This window comes from Sminthopsis crassicaudata, chromosome 2 (genome assembly GCF_048593235.1).
Source record: "Sminthopsis crassicaudata isolate SCR6 chromosome 2, ASM4859323v1, whole genome shotgun sequence".
Lineage (NCBI taxonomy): Eukaryota > Metazoa > Chordata > Mammalia > Dasyuromorphia > Dasyuridae > Sminthopsis > Sminthopsis crassicaudata.
Window position 1 is genome coordinate 113,544,197 of NC_133618.1, and position 18,168 is coordinate 113,562,364.

At 34.5% G+C, this 18,168-nt stretch overlaps 1 protein-coding gene across 1 annotated transcript in view; it reads left to right on the forward strand.

Annotated features, from left to right (window-relative positions):
- Nucleotides 1-769: 769 nt before the first annotated feature.
- UGP2 (UDP-glucose pyrophosphorylase 2) overlaps nt 770-18,168 on the forward strand; it is a 103,353-nt gene continuing 85,954 nt past the window's right edge. Inside the window, exon 1 of the mRNA XM_074287043.1 lies at nt 770-890. The gene's annotated coding sequence lies outside the window, so the exon portion shown is untranslated. The remainder of the gene's footprint in view (nt 891-18,168) is intronic.

Sequence of the window (18,168 nt, forward strand, 5' to 3'; positions counted from 1 at the left end):
AACATCTCCCCCTTTCTTTTGATTTAGAACATAGGGTAGTCATGGCCTTGAAACATAAATCCATCAATATGGGAGGTATTACACATAATTACATAAACACATAGTAACATAACACATGCTGGAAGTGATGTAACAAATAACATGACCAAATAATCATAAATTGAGAATTTATACATGTCCGTAAGTCCATTGTCCATTAGTCTCATCTTGTGTTAGGAAATCCAATGATTTCTGCTGGTTTTAAAGTCTCCTTATTAGCCATGCTCTTTCAGTGTCAGATGTTTCTTAGCTTCCCCTTTATTTTGAGGTTTTTCTCTTTTTCGTCTCTCTCCAGGTGCTCCCATCTGTTTCCTTCTTCTTCTGTTTCCTTCTGTCTGTTAAAATACAAGCAAATACTCTCTGCCAGGAAGTTAACCTATCTAATTTCCTTCTATTTACCACTTTCTACATCTCTTCTCATCATCTGGTAATTACATTAGAGTTGTTTGCACTGGACACAGTTCTATTGGTTTAAAAGGCCTGTATTTTCCCCAAGTATAATCCATTTCTGCTATCTGATTATCTTTTGGCTGATTGATCAGATAATCCCTTTCTTCCATGTGATTACTTTTAGAGTCCTGACCTTCTAAAGGCTCTTAGGGTGTAACCTCAGCGGCCATCATGCTCCACCTATTTTTTGATTGATATCTTGAAGCTGGGCTTTGCCTCTCATTTCCCTGGAACAAACCCTTGTGACATTTTGGACATGGGGTTTTAGGTCTTCTCTCATCCTGTCTTCTCACTCTATCTCCATGTCTACATTGAGCTCTTAGATGACCAACTTTTCCACATTGGAAACATCGACGAATTTCTCTAGAAGACCTTTGCCAAGAGGGACACAGTATTGTACAGTTAAGTTAATTTTCGTCTTTTTTGGGGAATGCAGATTCCTTTAAGAATTCTTTACTAAAGTTGAATTTGTACATTTGCATAATGCAAATTTATGTAAAGCTAGAACTATATTTTGTGATTAGCACTGTGCTAAATCCTGGGTATAAAAAGGCAAAAACATAGTCCCCTTCAAGGAACTCATATTCTAATAGTATTGGAAATATGCAAAAAATTGTATATGCAAAACATGAGTAATATAAATAGAAGGTAATCTCAAAGAGAAGGTAATAACATTGAGAGGGTGGAGGTGGGTACAAGTCAATTTGACAGGATCAGAAAGTACACAAAGAGAGAAATGAAATAATTAGAAAGCTACTTGAGGGGACAGATTGTAGAAGTCTTTAATATTTACAATATCTTCACAGGATACATGTATTTGTAAACCAACTCAGATTTTTGCCCTGTTTTATTTTATTTTCTTTTGTTTTGTTTTGTTTTGTTTGTTTGTTTTTTAAGGGTGATATATTTTGTTAGGATGAAAGGAAGCAGATTTTCATGGGGAAAATGAAATAGATAAGAAATAATATTCTGGGTCCACAAAGTTGCAATTAAAAAAAAAAACTTACTTATTTTTGGAGTAAGGAAAAATGAATTCTAGTTTCAGCTCTTCCACAAACAAATCAAGCAAGTCTGGACTATATAAAAGCTTAAACTTATTATGTTTTTTTTTTTTTTTCCCTTAGCTATAAACTAGAAGTGTCAGGATCTGCCTTACCTACCTCACTAGAGTATCATGAGCAAAATGAGGATAAATGAGTATGTTATATAAATGCTAAGTAAAGCTTATGGGGGAGAGGAAGAGCCAAAATAGCAAAGTAAAGGCAGGGACTCACCCAAGTTCTCCCCCAAATACTTTTAAATAATGATTCTAAACAAATTCTAGAGAAGCATCCACAAAAGATGATGGGAAACTAGTTTCCTGAGCAGGACAAGTTGGAAGTTGGCAGGAAAGATCTGATCCACCAGCTACAGTGAGCCAGCATAGCTCAGGTTCCAGCAACCCAGGAACAGGTCTTGAATCAGAAGCAGCTGTGACTTCCATAGCTTTCAGGCCAGAGATAGTAAGGAGATCAAACAAATGGTCAGAATATTACAGATGGTACTAGGAGCTGTTTTGCCCATATTCAGAGGTGAGTCCTAGGTGGAAGTTCCAGGATGAGGAGGAGTACTAACACAAACTAGAGTTTGTGACCACAATGCATCAGGGACTCTCATTACAATTCCAGGGAAAAAAAGAATGCTTGTGGTTACTCACAGACCAGAGCAAAGGCCAGGAGACTTGTAAGCACAAATCTCCTTAGTTTTTCACTTTTTCAGAATGATATGGTCTTACTGGTCCTTAGAAAAATCTCTGAAGATAGCTACACAAAAATTATGAAGCTTTGAACAGTGCACCCTCCATCCTGGAAGCAGAGCCCTACTTTAACAAACAAGAAATAGGCTGGGGAACTGAGCAAGTAAGAGTAAAAGATTCTGAACATTGAAAGTTTTTATGGCATAAGGAAGATTGAAAGTCAAATTTCCTAAATTCAAAACTCCAAGAAAAAGGTCATGGAAGTTTTAGGTCATGGAAGAGCTCAAAAGAAGATTTTGAAAATAAAATAAGAGAGAGACAGGAAAAAATGGGAAGAGAAATGAGAGTGATGCAAGAAAATCATGAAAAATAAATCAACAGCTTGGTAAAAGAGACATAAACAAAAATACTGAAGAAAATAATACCTTAAAAAAAGAAATAAGCCAAATGGTAAAGGAACTACAAAAAGCAATTGAGGAGAAGAATACCTTAATAAAGCAGAACTGGTCAAATAGAAAGAGGCACAAAAATTTACTGAAGAAAAAAACTCCTTAAAAAGTAAAATTGAGCAAATGGAATGATTTTATGAGAAATCAACAATATAGCAAAACAAAAGAATGAAAAAATAGAAAATAATGTAAAAATACCTCACTGGAAAAACAGCTGACCTAGCAAACAGATCCAGGAGAGATAATTTTTTAATTATTGCACTACCTGAAAACCATGATCAAAAAAGAGCCTACACATCATCTTTCAAGAAATTGTCAAGGAAAACTGCCCTATTATTCTAGATTCTGAGGGTAGAATCTGAAATTGAAAGCATCCATAAATGCTAGCTTATTCTTATTAGTTGATATAATAGTGAATTCTCTCCTATATGACCAACACAAAAGATCAGTGAAGTAACCTTGTGACTGCCAATGCCTCCCCACTGCACATCCTCCCCCATTTTGCTTATCACAACCTGCCCTCCATTCTAACATCCTCATTACTTAGGGAATTGCTGAACAAACTATGCTATGTAATTGTTATGGAATACTATAAGAAATGAGCAGAATGCTCTCAGAATAACTTGGAAAGAGTCGGCTGTTGAAAAGTGAAAAGAACTGTATACAAAGTAACAGTATTGTGAAATCATCAGCTATGAACGATTTAACTATTCTCAGCAATACAAAGATCTAAGAGTACTCTGAGAACTTACTCAAAAATGCTATCCAATGCCAGGCAAAGAAATGATTTTGTCTAAATACAGATTGAAGCATACTTTTTTTTTTACACTTTATTTTTAAGTTTTCTTTCCTTCCTTTCTTCCTTTCTTCCTTTCTTCCTTCCTTCCTTTCTTCCTTCATTCCTTCTTCTTCCTTTCTTCCTTCTCTTCTTCCTCTTCCTCCTTCTTTCTTTCACAACGTGACCAACATGGAAATGTGTTTTGCCTGACTACACATGTATAACCAATACCTAATTGCTTGCCTTTTCAATGAGGGGGGGTGGGGAAGGAGGAAGGGAAAGAATTTGGACCTCAAAGTTTTAAAAACAAAGTTTCTTACATGTAATTGGGAGGAAATGAAATACTAAATTAAAAAAAAAAAAAGATTTATGCAACTATTATAATGGCTAGATATATTTCCTTCCATCATATTCCCCCTGCCATTTATCCTATTCTGTCTCTTTCTCCTATCCCTCCTCCTTTGCTATTAAGTTCAGGTTTGGTTGAGAAAAAATCCTGAAAATCTGCAAGTTCGTTGAATGTCCATTTTTTCTCAGTCGTTTTTCCAGTGAGATGTTTCACATCGTTCATTCCTCCAGTTTTGTTTTGTTGCTCCTGGTTTCTCATAAAGTCATAAGCTTCCATTTGTTCAATTCTAATTTTTAAGGAATTATTTTCTTCAGTGAGCTTTTGTAGTTCCTTTTCCATTTAATCAATTCTACTTTTTAAGGAGTTTTTTTTTTCTTTGAAATTTTGTATCTCTTTTACCATTTGATCTCTGTTTAAAGAATGAGAAGTTCCAAGCTTCAGGGAGTTTGTGCTACTGTTTTCAGAGATATTTCTAGGGACCTGTAAGTATTCAGTTCCTCCAAAGCGGTATGATCTAAGAAGAGGTGAATTTACTACCTTCTTGGCCTGTGCTCTGGATTGTGAATGACTATAAGCACTTTGTAATGCCCTAAAATTGTGACAAGGGTCCTCACTCTGGCTGTAAGCTCTGGTGTATTAGTGCTCTTCCTCACCCTGAGACTGCCACCGAGGACTCTGGCCCACATTTGAGTATGGGCAAAGCAAGCCCTGTAATCTCTTCTGATCAGTTGTTTACCCCTTTACCATCTGTTAAAGAGTCTAAGAGCTTTGGATGGCACAGCTACCACTGCTGATCCCAAGACCCGCTCCTGGTTTGTGGGACCTACTCTGTGCTGGTGTAGAACTATACCCTGTGTACACATTCCAAGGGCAAAAGACCTTTCCTGTCATTTTCTAAGGTATTTCTAAGGTAATTTTAAAATAATTTAAAATTATTTTACCTTGTACTTTTGTGGATTCTCCTGTTTTAGAAATTGGTATTTAGAGGGGTCTGGGGAGAACTCAGGTGAATCACTATCTTTTCTCCACCATTGTGGCTCCATTGATCACATGGCTACTAAGTGTCTGAAGCCAGGTTTAACTCAGAAAGAAGTATCTATCCACTGTAGCACCTAGCTGCTCCAAAGGCAAAAATATACACAGAAACTACATTGTGATCTGATAAAAGCTTCATTTCTCAAATATATAGGAAACTGAGTCAAATTTATAAAAAATAAGTCATTTCCTAATTGATAAATTGTTAAGGGTTTAGTAGTTTTCAGAAGAAGAAATCAAAGTCATCTTTAATTATATAAAAATGCTCTAAATCACTATTGATTTGAGAAATGCAAAATAAAACAATTCTGGGATGCCGCCTTACACCTCTCAGAAATGACAAATACTGGAAAAGATGAGGGGAAATAGGCACATTAATAAACTATTGGTGGAGTTGTGAAATGTTCCAACCATTTTGGAGAACAATTTGGAACTATTTTCAAAGGGTCATGAAAACCATTTGACCTTGCAGTACCGTAACTAGTCTATACTCCAGAGAGATAAAAAGAAAGGGAAAAGGACCCATATTTACAAAAATATATTATAGTAATTCTTTTTGTGGTGTCAAAGGATTGGAAATTGAAAGAATAGCCATCAACTGAGGTATGGCTGAACAAGTTATAGTATGTAATTGTGATGAAGTATAATTGTATTACAAGAAATGAGAAGCAGGATGGTTTAAAAAAAAAAACATGGAAAGACATATGAAATGAACAGAACAAAAAAATCATAGTACACAATAACAATAAGTGTAATGTTGATCAACTGTGAAGGACTTAATGATCAATATGATGATCCGAGAAAATTCCAAAGGACTCTTGGAGAAAAATACTATTCCTCCCCAGAGAAAAAAATTGATAAATTCTGAAAACAAATTGAAGTATAATTTTGTCACTTTTTTGGTTTTTCTTGCTTTTTGTGATATGGTTAATATTGAAGTATGTTTTGTGCTATTTCATATGTAAACTTGACATCACATTGCTTATCATTTCATTGGGTAGAGAAGGAGTACTAGGAAGGGAAAGGCTTTAGAATTCAATTTTTAAAAATAATGTTAAAAATAAATATTTTTAAAGGAAAAAGAAGCAAAAAAAAAAGGGAAAACAGAAACTGGGAAAGTATTTTACATTTTACAACATGTTTCTATGATAAGGGCTAATTTATTAAATATATAAGAAACTGAATCAAATTTATATAAGGATATAAGAGCCATTACCCAAATGAATAATGCTCAAAATATATAACAAGCAGTTTTCAGAAGAAAAAATTAAAGCGATAAATAATGGGGCAGGAGAGAGAAGAATGCTCTTAATTACTAATAGAGAAATATAAATTAAAACAACTTTGAGGTATCATTCATCTGATTTTCTAAAATTACAGAAAAGGAAAGTGATAAATGTGGGTGGATGGAAAATAGGGACTCTAATGCATTATTGATGGAATTGTTAATTGGTCCAACCATTCTCAAAAACAATTTGAAAACCCTTTGACTCAGCAACAGTGTTACTGAATCTGTATCCTAAGAGATCAAAGAAAAAGGAAAAGGGACTATATATAAAAAACAAATATTTATAGCAGCTCTTTTTGTGGTGGCAAAGAATTGGAAACTGAGGGGATGCCCATAAACTGAGGAATGACTGAACAAGTTATGTTATATGAATGTAATGGAACACTATTGTTTTTGTTTGTTTTTGTTTTTTGGTTTTTTATTCCTATCTCTTTATTTTATTTTATTTTATTTTTATTTAGAATTTTTTCCACAGTATATATGCTTGAGTAATTTTTTTTATAATATTATCCCTTGTATTCATTTTTCCAAATTACCCCCCCCCTCCATTCCCTCCCCCCGATGACAGGCAATCGATGGAACACTATTGTACTATAAAAATGATAAAGGAAATAGTTTCAAAAAAATCTTATATGAATTTACATTGACCTGATTTACATGAATTGATACAAAGTGAAGTGAGCAGAATCAGGAGAAAAATCTACATAATAATAATGACATTATAAAGCTAATTACTATGAAAGATTTAACTTACCAATATAATAATCTACTACCACTCCAAATGAAGAAGGGACTCCAAAACTCTGAAAATCCTTGAAAGAGAAAATCTCTTTCAAATATGCCTCAATAAGAGGCTCTGCCTCCTTTTTCCCTTAAATGAATTTAAGTTTTAACTGCTTCTGGGGGGAATGAAGCAAGTTGTGGTCCCTTTAAAAAACTATATTTCCTGTTGATCTGTAATTCCTTTCAGATTCTCAGTCCTTCCTGGCTGAGGCATATCCTCTCCAGAAAAAAGTTGTCTTTTCCAGATGCCAGGACCTTTGATTCACAAATCCTGATCAAAAGCATCCCTTTGAATTCCAATAGGAGATCTGGGCTTATCCCACCCCCCACTGGATCTGAGCCAACTTAGGCTCTCCCATCTTCCATTGGTTCTGATCTGCTCCGATTTCCCAACCCCCACCAAGACAACCAATAAAATGAGCTTCCATCAACTAAGGTCTATGCAGATAGACCTTGGCAGCTCCCTTTTCTGCCAGGACCTTCTATCCACTGAGAACTGCATTCTCAGTGCAAAACTCCATTTTCTATAAATCTGCCCACTGGAATAATATTCTTTTCCAGTGTTATCCTTTCCTTATCCTCACCTATTTCCCTAACCAGACTTTATGCCTCTATGTCAGGATTTCTAACCTTACTTCCAATTCTTATAATAAACCTCTTATCAATATAGGTTTTTGGGTCTGTAAATTGCTTTACAGAGAACCTCTGTGCTGCCAGAAGGGAGGCCCCACTCTTGCACCAAATCCCAAGGAGTTGCAGGGAGCCAAACATCTCCATTTGGTTCCCTGAACCCCAAACCTGCCACTAGACCTCATTTAACTCCCTGAACACCAGAAACCCTAATTTCATTTTGGTTCCCTAAATTTAAACGTCATCACAAGTACACACGATGTAAAATTCTATTTACCTCTAGATAAAAAACTGATAGATTCCATGCAGACTGAAGCACATTTTTTCCTTTTCTTTTTCTTATCTCTGAGAAGGAAGTATAGAAGGGGGAGAACAGGAATATATCTAATGGAAAAAAAATTTATAACATCAAATGTATAGTAGATATCATATTTCTTGTCTTCTCAATGGATGGAAAGATAGAAGGGAGAGAATTTTATGTTGAAAACAAAAATAAAATATTTAAAAATCAATATGCTGAAGGCAGAAATAGTAAATGCATTCTTTTCAGATCACAATGCAAGAAAAACTACATTCAACAAAAAGCTAGGGGTAAATAGATCAAAAAGTAATTAAAAACAAAATAATCTCATCTTAAAGAATGATTGGTTGAAACAGCAAATCATAGACACAATTAATAATTTCACCCAAGAAAATAACAATGATGAGATATCATATCAAAATTTATAAGATGCAGCCAAAGCAGTGATAAGGGGAAATTTTATATCTTTAAAGGCTTACTTGAATAAAATAGAGAAAGAAAAGATCAATGAATTGGGCTTGCAACTTAAAAAGCTAGAAAAAGACCAAATTAAGAACCCCCAATTAAATACTAACCTTGAAATTCTAAAATTAAAAGGAGAAATTAATAATATTGAAAGTAAAAAAATATTGAATTAATAAACAAAACTAAGAGTTGGTTTTATGAAAAAACTAATAACATAGATAAGCCTTTGGTAAATCTGATCAGAAAAAATAAAGAGGAAAATCAAATTTTTAGACTTAAAAATGAAAAGGGAGAAATTTCCACCACTGAAGAGGAAATTAGAGCAATAATAAGGAATTCCTTTTCCCAACTTTATGCCAATAAATTTGATAACCTAAGTGAAATGGATGACTACCTTCAAAAATATAGGCCTCCCAGATTAATAGAGGAGGAAGTAAATTGCTTAAATAGTCCCATTTCAGAAAAAGAAATAGAACAAGCTATTAATCAACTCCCTAAGAAAAAAATCCCCAGGACCAGATGAATTTATATGTGAATTCTATCAAACATTTAAAGAACAATTAATCCCAATGCTATATAAACTATTTGAAAAAATAGGGAATGAAGGACTCCTACCAAATTCCTTTTATGACACAAACATGATACTGATACCTAAACCAGGTAGGTGGAAAACAGAGAAAGAAAATTATAGATCAGTCTTCTTAATGAATATTGATACTAAAATCTTACATAAAATATTATCAAAACACTACAGAAAATCATCCCCAGGATAATACATCATGACCAAGTAGGATTTATACCAGGAATGTAGGGCTGGTTAAATATTAGGAAAACTATTAGTATAATTGACCATGTTAATAACCAAATTAACAAAAACCATATGATCACCTCAATAGATGCAGAAAAAGCATTTGATAGAATATGATAGCCATTCCTATTAAAAACACTAGGGAGTATAGGAATAAATGGACTTTTCCTTAAAATAATCAGTAGCATCTGTTTAAAACCATCAGTAAGCATCATATGTAATGGGGATAAACTGGAACCATTCCCAATAAGATCAGGAGTGAAACAAAGTTGCCCACTATCACCATTATTATTCAATATTGTATTAGAAATGCTAGCTTCAACAATGAAAAGTTGTGAAAGAGATTATAGGAATAGAGTAAGTAATGAGGAAACCAAATTAGCACTCTTTGCTGATGATATGATGGTATACTTAGAGAACCCCAGAGAGTCTACCAAAAAGCTATTAAAAATAATCCACACCTTTAGCAAAGTTGCAGGATACAAAATAAACCCACATAAGTCATCAGCATTCTTATATATCAATAACAAAAATCCAACAGAGTTATAAAGAGAAATTTCATTTAAAGTAACTACCAATAGTATAAAATATTTGGGAATCTATCTGCCAAGGGAAAATCAGGAACTATATGAGCAAAAGTACAAAATACTTTGCATACAAATAAAGTCAGATCTAACCAAATGGAAAAATATTAAATGCTCTTGGATAAGGGAAGCAAATATAATAAAGATGACAATACTACCAAATGCTTTTAGCGCAATACCAATCAGACTCCCCAAAAAACTTTTATTGACCTAGAAAAAAATAACAACAAAGTTCATATGGAAAAAAAAAAAGTCAAGGGAACTAATGGGAAAAAAAAATCAAATGAAGGTAGCCTAGCTGTACCAGATCTAAAATTATATTATAAATCAGCAGTTAGCAAAACTACTTAGTATTGGCTAAGAAATAGACTAATTGATCAATGGAATATGTTAGGTTCAAAGGACAAAATAGTCAATAAATTTAATAATCTAGTGTTTGACAAACCCAAAAACCCCAGCTTTTGGAATAAGAATTTACTGTTTGACAAAAACTGCTGGGAAAATTGGAAATGAGTATGGCAGAAACTAGGCATTGACCCACACTTAACACCTTACACCAAGATAAAGTCAAAATGGGTTCATGACCTAGGAATAAAGAATGAGATTATAAATAAATTAGAGGAAATATAGGATAGTTTACCTCTCAGACCTGTGGAGAAGGAAAGAATTTATGACCAAAGAAGAACTAGAGATCATTATTGATCACAAAATAGAAACTTTTGATTATATCAAATTGAAAAGTTTTTGTACAAACAAAACTAATACAGACAAGATTAGAAGGGAAGCAAGAAATTGGGAAAACATTTTTACAGTCAAAGGTTCTGGTAAAGGCCTCATTTCCAAAATACATAGAGAATTGATTCTAATTTATAAGAAATCAAGCCATTCTCTAATTGATAAATGGTCAAAGGATATGAACAGGCAATTATCAGACAAAGAAATTGAAACTATTTCTAGCCATATGAAAAGATGCTCTAAGTCATTATTAATCAGAGAAATGCAAATTAAGACAGCTCTGAGATACCACTACACACCTGTCAGATTGGCTAGAATGACAGAGAAAGATAATGCAGAATGTTGGAGGGGATGTGGGAAAACTGGGACACTGATATATTGTTGGTGTAATTGTGAATACATCCAGCCATTCTGGAGAGAGATTTGGAACTATGCTCAAAAAGTTATCAAACTGTGCATGCCCTTTGATCCAGCAGTATTACTACTGGGCTTATATCCCAAAGAGATCTTAAAGAAGGGATAGGGACCTGTATATGCAATAATGTTTTTGGCAGTACTCTTTGTAATGGCCAGAAACTGGAAACTGAGTGGATGCCCATCAATTAGAGAATGGCTGAATAAATTGTGGTATATGAATGTTATGCAATATTATTGTTCTGTAAGAAATTACCAAAAGGATGATTTAAGAAAGCCTGGAGAGACTTACATGAACTGATACTGACTGAAGTGAGCAAAACCAGGAGATCATTACATACTTCAACAACAGTACTATATGATGATCAATTCTTCAACAATGAGATGAACCAAATCAGTTCCAATAGAGCAGTAATGAATTGAGTGCGAACCACTACATAGAATTCCCAATCCCTCTATTTTTGTTAGCCTGCATTTTTGATTTCCTTCACAGGTTAATTGCACACTATTTCAAAGTCCAATTCTTCTTGTGCAGCTAAATAACTGTATGGATATGTATACATATATTGTATTAACATATACTTTAACATATTTAACATGTTTTGGTCTAACTGCCATTTGGGGGAGGGAGTGGGGGGAAGGAGGGGAAAAATTGGAACAAAAGGTTTTGCAATTGTCAATGCTGAAAAATTACCCATGCATATTAAAAAAAAATTAAAATTGATATGCTGAATTTAAAGATTTTTCATTATTATTTAGGATAGATACAATTAAGAAGCTTATTATTATTATTACTATTAACAACAATCCTTCACTTATCCTTTATAACTCTTGTTTGCACATAATTGTTAACCTGTTGTCTCCCCTATTAAACTTGTGAGGTCCTCAAGAGCAGGGACTATTGTTAGTTGTTTTTGGTTTTTGTTGGTTTGAGTTTTGTTTTTTGTTTTTTTTTCTTTTCCATGTAACACTTAACACAGTGCCTGTCACTTAGTACTCACTTAAACTCCAATGGACTGAGTGACTGACTGACTTAAATCAATGGAGAAGGAAGTGGGTAGCTTGGTTTTGTTTTTAAAATTCAAAGAGTTCTTATACCACAAATGGTTTGAGATATAGTTTAAATTCAGAATTCTGGACCTATTTTTTTCCTCAGAAACAGTACTTTAATTATTGACTAGTTGTTGCCCACAATAGTCAACAAAAGCCTATTTAATGCTTTACCTGGTCATTTATAATAAAAATTCAGTAGTACAAATCTTAAACCACAAGCTATTTATTTAGGGAACAACAGAATATTTGACTTTATGGATTTAAAAAGCTGTCATGTAAAAGGAGAATTTGAGCTATCCCACTTGACCTATGAAGACAAGACCAGAGGTAATGGATAAAAGTTATAGAGAGGCAGATTTAGGCTAGATATCAGGAAAAAAAACTCCTTAAAAAGTAAAGCTGAACAAAAGTTGAGGAGGGAAAGGGAAAGAGAGGTGAAAGTCATAGTGTCATTCCCCATAACTGAAAGTTTTTAAACAAGATCTCCTAGTTCTTCATTGTTTGACCAAAATGACATCACTATTAGAGTCAAGTTACTATGACTGATCAGACCAATACAAACTCAGAATGCTTTGCCATAGGTTGGACACAAATAATTCCTATGAACAATTGAGGTGGATTGTCTAACTTTGCCGATCTCATGTTTCTTCTGAGCTACTTCAATCTTGTTTTGTTTATAGAGCATAGAACCTTTTCTGTTAAGGGCACAGCATACTGAGAGAAGATAATACATTTTAAAAAAATGCTGAGAATTGGAGGAAGCTAGGAATCCTTGGAATCTTCTTTTCTTTCATTTTAATTTCTTCCTTTTTTTATTTCTTGGCAATACTTTGCTAGAATTCCTCTTCCCACCAATATATAAAAAAAGAAAAAAACAATTGTAATAAACAAGCATAATCTTTTTTTTTTTTTTTTTTTGAGGCTGGGGTTAAGTGACTTCCCCAAGGTCACACAGCTAGACAGTGTTAAGTGTCTGAGACCAGATTTGAACTCGGGTCCTCCTGATAAACAAGCATAATCAAACAAAACAAATCCACATTTTTAAAAGTCTAATCTGAATTTTAATATTTTCTCCATCACTTTCTTAAGTCTAGATAACTAACAAAACAACAAACAAATCAAAACCTAATTTGTAATATTTGTCATAGCTGTGAGCTATTCTCCTACTGAGAATTTCAACAGTTTGGATTAGGAGCTGGTTTAGCACAATTTGGAGGTTAACCAACCCCACTGGATCCAAATCTCTTTAGAATCAGTTGATTACTTCCTTGTTCAATAACTGAGGGAATTTTTTCCTTCATATGTTTAAAGTTCATTTCTATAAAGATTTTTTTTTCATTCCTACTTCTTGACTCAAAGTTTGCAAAGGATGCAAATATTTATTAGCGCTTCCTGTTGGAATGATACCTTTTCTAAGATATCTTTTTCATCCTTTTACAAATGTTACCATGTTCACTTTTTTGGGGGAATCTTCTTGGTCTGGAGAGCTTCTCCCAGCTTCAGGAGCAAGAAGAGGGGAAGGTTATTCACAAAGTTTTTTATTACTTTCTAATCTACTGGAAGGGTGAGATTGTGCCTGTATGCACACTTAGAATATATTCCTTCTTTATCTCTACCGACTGTAATTCTCTTTCTTCAGCAGTTCAGCTGCCACCTCCTACCAGGAGACTTATCTAATCTTCCCAACAGAAAGAGAACAAATTCACATGTCTACCATGTCCAAAAATGTACTTTAGAAGTATATTTATGTTCATTATTTCTTATCTTTAACTGTATTGCAAAATTTATGGCTTTCTAATTCTTTCATAGAAGCAGATTGTTAAAACTTTTTAAAATCACAGATTTAGAAATGGAAGGGATCTTAGAAATTACCTAGTTAATTCCCTCCTCCATCATTTTAAAATGACGAACTGACACCTAGAGAGATCATGACATCTCCAGGATTAGACTAAGGGTCTTAAGTAAGAAGTTGGGATCTGAACCAAAGACATTTTGTTCCAAAGCTGTCACTTTTTATATTGTACCATGTTGTCTTCAAGTTTAAAACATAATAATATGGTTAGATGCTGCTATAGGGTAGGTGGCAATGCTTTAATTATATTTTTGTAAAGATCATGAGAATCTTTTCCCTCCTGATCAAGGAAAATGCTTTTTTTAAAGAATGTTTTTATTTTAGTTTTCTCAATTATATGTAAAATAATCATTAACATTAATTTTTTATTATTTTTTGGCCTCCTCTCCTCTTCACTTCTTGAAAAGGGAAGAACTTTGATACAGATTATACATCTAAAGTCATATAAAACTTATTTCCATATTAGCCTTATTGTAAAAGAGAAACCAAAAAAGAAAGAAAGAAAGAGAGAAAGAGAAAGAGAGAAAGAAAGAAAAAGAAAGAAAGAAAGCAAAAGAAAAAGTATCTGCATTCATACTTCATCAGTTATTTCTCTGGAGGTAGAAAACATTTTTCATCAAAGTACTTAAGAATTGTCTTAGATCATTGTATACCTGAGAATAGATAAGTTATACAGAGTTGATCATTGTACAATATTGCTGTTACTGTGTATAGTGATCTTTTGGCTCTGCTCACTTTATTTCGTTCGTATTAAGTCTTCCCAGGTTTTCTGAAATCACCCTACTGATCATTTCTTATAACACAATAGTATTTCTATACAATCATATACCACCACTTGTTCAGTCATTCCTTAGTTGATAGGCATCCCTTCAATTTCCATTTTTTTACCACCACAAAAGAGCTGTTATGAATATTTTTATGTATAAAGGACCTTTTCATTTTTCTTTGATCTCTTTGGGATACAGATTTAGTAGTGATATTAATGTAATAGGACTCTTCGGTCCCCTGATCTTTGTGGAGAGCCTGGGTCAGAAAACCCTGAAGCTTTTGGCTTTGGACCTCCACCCAACCACCACCCTTAATTCACCCAGAGATCACTCTTTAATTTCTAGCCTTGGAGAAACTCCTAAAATAATCACCACCCTTCATTCAACTGGAGATTACTCTTCAGGCCACCTCTTTCCACCCTTAATTCATTGAGAGATGGATCCCTAGCCCTGGCTGCAGAAGACTAAATAAAATTAAACTGTCTCTCAATTCTTTGCTACTTTCCTAATCAGGATCTAGCCCCCCGGGGAACCTCTCAGTGTCAATAAACCCTCTTTTGCCAACCTTAACCTGAAGACTGGAATTGTGAATTCTTTCAGAAAACCTGTGACACCAGCCTGGGGACTCCCAAACTCTGTTAGGGTGTCTCATTCCTCAACAGTATTGTCAGGGCAAAGCATATGTGCAGTTTTCTATCCCTTTGCTCTCTAAAGATTAGATTAGTTCACCACTCTACCAATGGCACAGTGTCCCAATTTTTCCACATCTCTTCCAATAATTGTCAGTCTGTAATGCCAAAGAAACTGAGGTAAGATAGAGATTAGAGAGTATTTAATATTCTTTTTGAAAGGAAGAGATTTACTAGGACCAAATGGATCCATAGTTTGGTTCCAGGGCTGAATGAGACTATTGTCTGCAAGAATCCAGCATCCAGCAGCTAATGTGAGTTCTCAATGACATATATACAGGTGGCTCAGACACAGGGGGTAGAGTGAGGGACGGAGTCAGGGTGCAGAGAGTGAGAACAGGGACTCTGACAGGGTGGGGTGGGAGATGGGGATGACATAATGGAGGTAAGCACTGGAGAGATGGGAAGAGGCATCTTGATAAGATGGTATCTGATATTCTGATAGCGTGGGATGGGGAGAGGCATTCTGATATTCTAAAATAGAAGATCTTTTATCCTTATCAAATATTCTGATTAAGAGGGAGGGGTGGTTTTGCGGGATTGAGCAGAGCAATTATAAACTGAGGCAGAACAATTAGGGAAACTGAGGCAGGACAATTTAGGGAAACTGAGTTAGGATAATAAAAGACAACTGTGGCACAAGAAGTCACCTTTTTTGTCATAATATCTGATAGGTGTGAAGTAGTACCTTAGACTTGTTTTGATTTGTATTTCCCTAATTATTAGTAATTAAAACATTTTTATATGACTGGGTAATTTTGATTTCTTCTTCTGAAAACTGTCTATTCATATTCTTTGACCATTTATCAATTAGAGAATGATTTGTATTCTTATACCTTTAACTCAGTTCTCTATATAGTTAAGAAATGAAGCCTTTCAGAGAAAACTTTCTTTCAGAGAAACTTGCTATAAAATTTTCCCCAGTATCTTGCTTTCCTCCTAATATTAGCATATTACTTTTTAATTTAATGTAATCAAAATTCTCTACTGTATATCCTATAATGCTCTCTACTTCTTATTTGATAATAAATTCTTCCCTTATTCATAAATCTGACAAACTGTTTCATGATTCCCTAATTTGCTTATAACATCACCCTTTATTTCTAAATCATGAACCCATTTTGACCCTACCTTGCATATGATTTGAGAAGGTGATCTATACCTATTTTCTGCCAAATTGCTTTTTAGCTTTTCCGGCAGTTTTTGCCAAATAGTGAGTTCTTATCCCCAAAGCTTGATTTTTATTTTTTTTTGATTTATCAAACACTATTGTTATTTGTCCTTTCTCAAAGAGGACCATGACATCAGGGAGATGATGCCATGATATCCAAGTGAATTGGATTTAAATGAGGGAGAGCTATGCAAAGTCACCTGTCTCACTTCCCCCTCCAGAATTATCTGGGTCCTGTGGCAAGATATAGATCAAGACCACTGGAACTGTCCCTCAATGCAAAGGGAGAACTTGGCCTTTTTAAACTAAGATCTTTACTAGATCTCAGTTTGACTAAGATCACACACATTCAGTGATTAAGGCTAGGTACAATTGAAACAGAGAATCTCCTCTTACACTAGACCTCCCCAATTAAATTAATAAATCTTTCCTCAGGGTTTCTGGCCCAAGCAGAAATGACTGTTATTTACATTAAATCTTATAAGTCAATCTAGATCCAAACAATGACCAAATAGAGCTTAACCTAGGACCTGCGGGTGGTCAATTAGAATCAGATTGTTTTGGTTTAAGATCTGGTCCTTAAGAAAGAAATCTAGCCAGTAAAACTCAAGATATCTTGGAAAGGTTCAGAGGTATAAATGAGGGAAAAAATGGTTTTAAGAGAATCTGTAGGTAAAGATATGACTAGATTACTGTAATCATCACTCTGTATTATGTACCTAATTTGTTACACCTGATCCAACTCTCTTTCTTAGCCAGATTTTTTTTGACAACCACCAGTTTATAATACAACCTGAGATCTGATAGTGTCTTCTTTCCTACAATATATAAGATTCATATTCTTAGTCATGTTTTGGAATCATTTAGGGATCACAAATGAAATAGTCGGAAAGAGAACATGATGCAAAAAATAATAACAGAAACAAAACTGGGTAATATGCAGAGAAGAAAAAGATAACAAAAGAGGACAGAGGCAAAAAAAGAAAATTATAGACATTATTTTTATTAAAATTAACTTACATGTTTATTTTAAATACTTTAAAGTATATGGTTTTGTGCATTTTAGTTTTAATTTTTGTTTGCTTATTTAAATTTGTTTTTGTTAATTTTATTGCTTTCAAGATGATGTAGGTTGTGGCCCCTTTAAGATTCCTTTCTGATTCCCAACCCCCATTGCTGACCTTTGATTCACAAGTCCTGGTCAAAAGCACCCTTTTGAATTCCAGTGGGAGATATCCGAGCTCTCCCAGCCTCCATCAGATCTGAGCTAACTTGGGCTGTCTCAGCCCTCATTCTAATGATCTGCTCAGGTTTCCCACCCCCACCTAGCAAATTCTAGCCCTCGCTGAAACCCAGCCAACCTGGGACTCCATCCATAGGCCCCTTTAGCCAAATCTCTCCTTATAAAAGAGCCAAGCTGGAATCATCTCTTGGCAGAGAGTGGAAACATGCTAGCACCATGCTTTGCATCACAGACTCACTGGAACTTCCGGGATACTTCTCTCTTTACCTAATACTTTTTACTAACCAGACTTTAACCTTACTTCCAAACCCCATAATAAACCTCTTTTAACAATCTGGGTTTTTGGGCCTGTAAATTCCTTTACAGGGGACTCTGGGCTGCCACTAGAACTCATTTAACTCTGTATCCTTGTGCTGTATCCAAAGGGGTTACAGGGGAGCTCTATTTAACTTCCTGTACCCCGAACCTGCCACTAGACCTCAATTAACCCTAATTTCATTTAGATACCCCTTATCTAGATCTCATTAAAGGGGCTATATTGGTTGGAGAT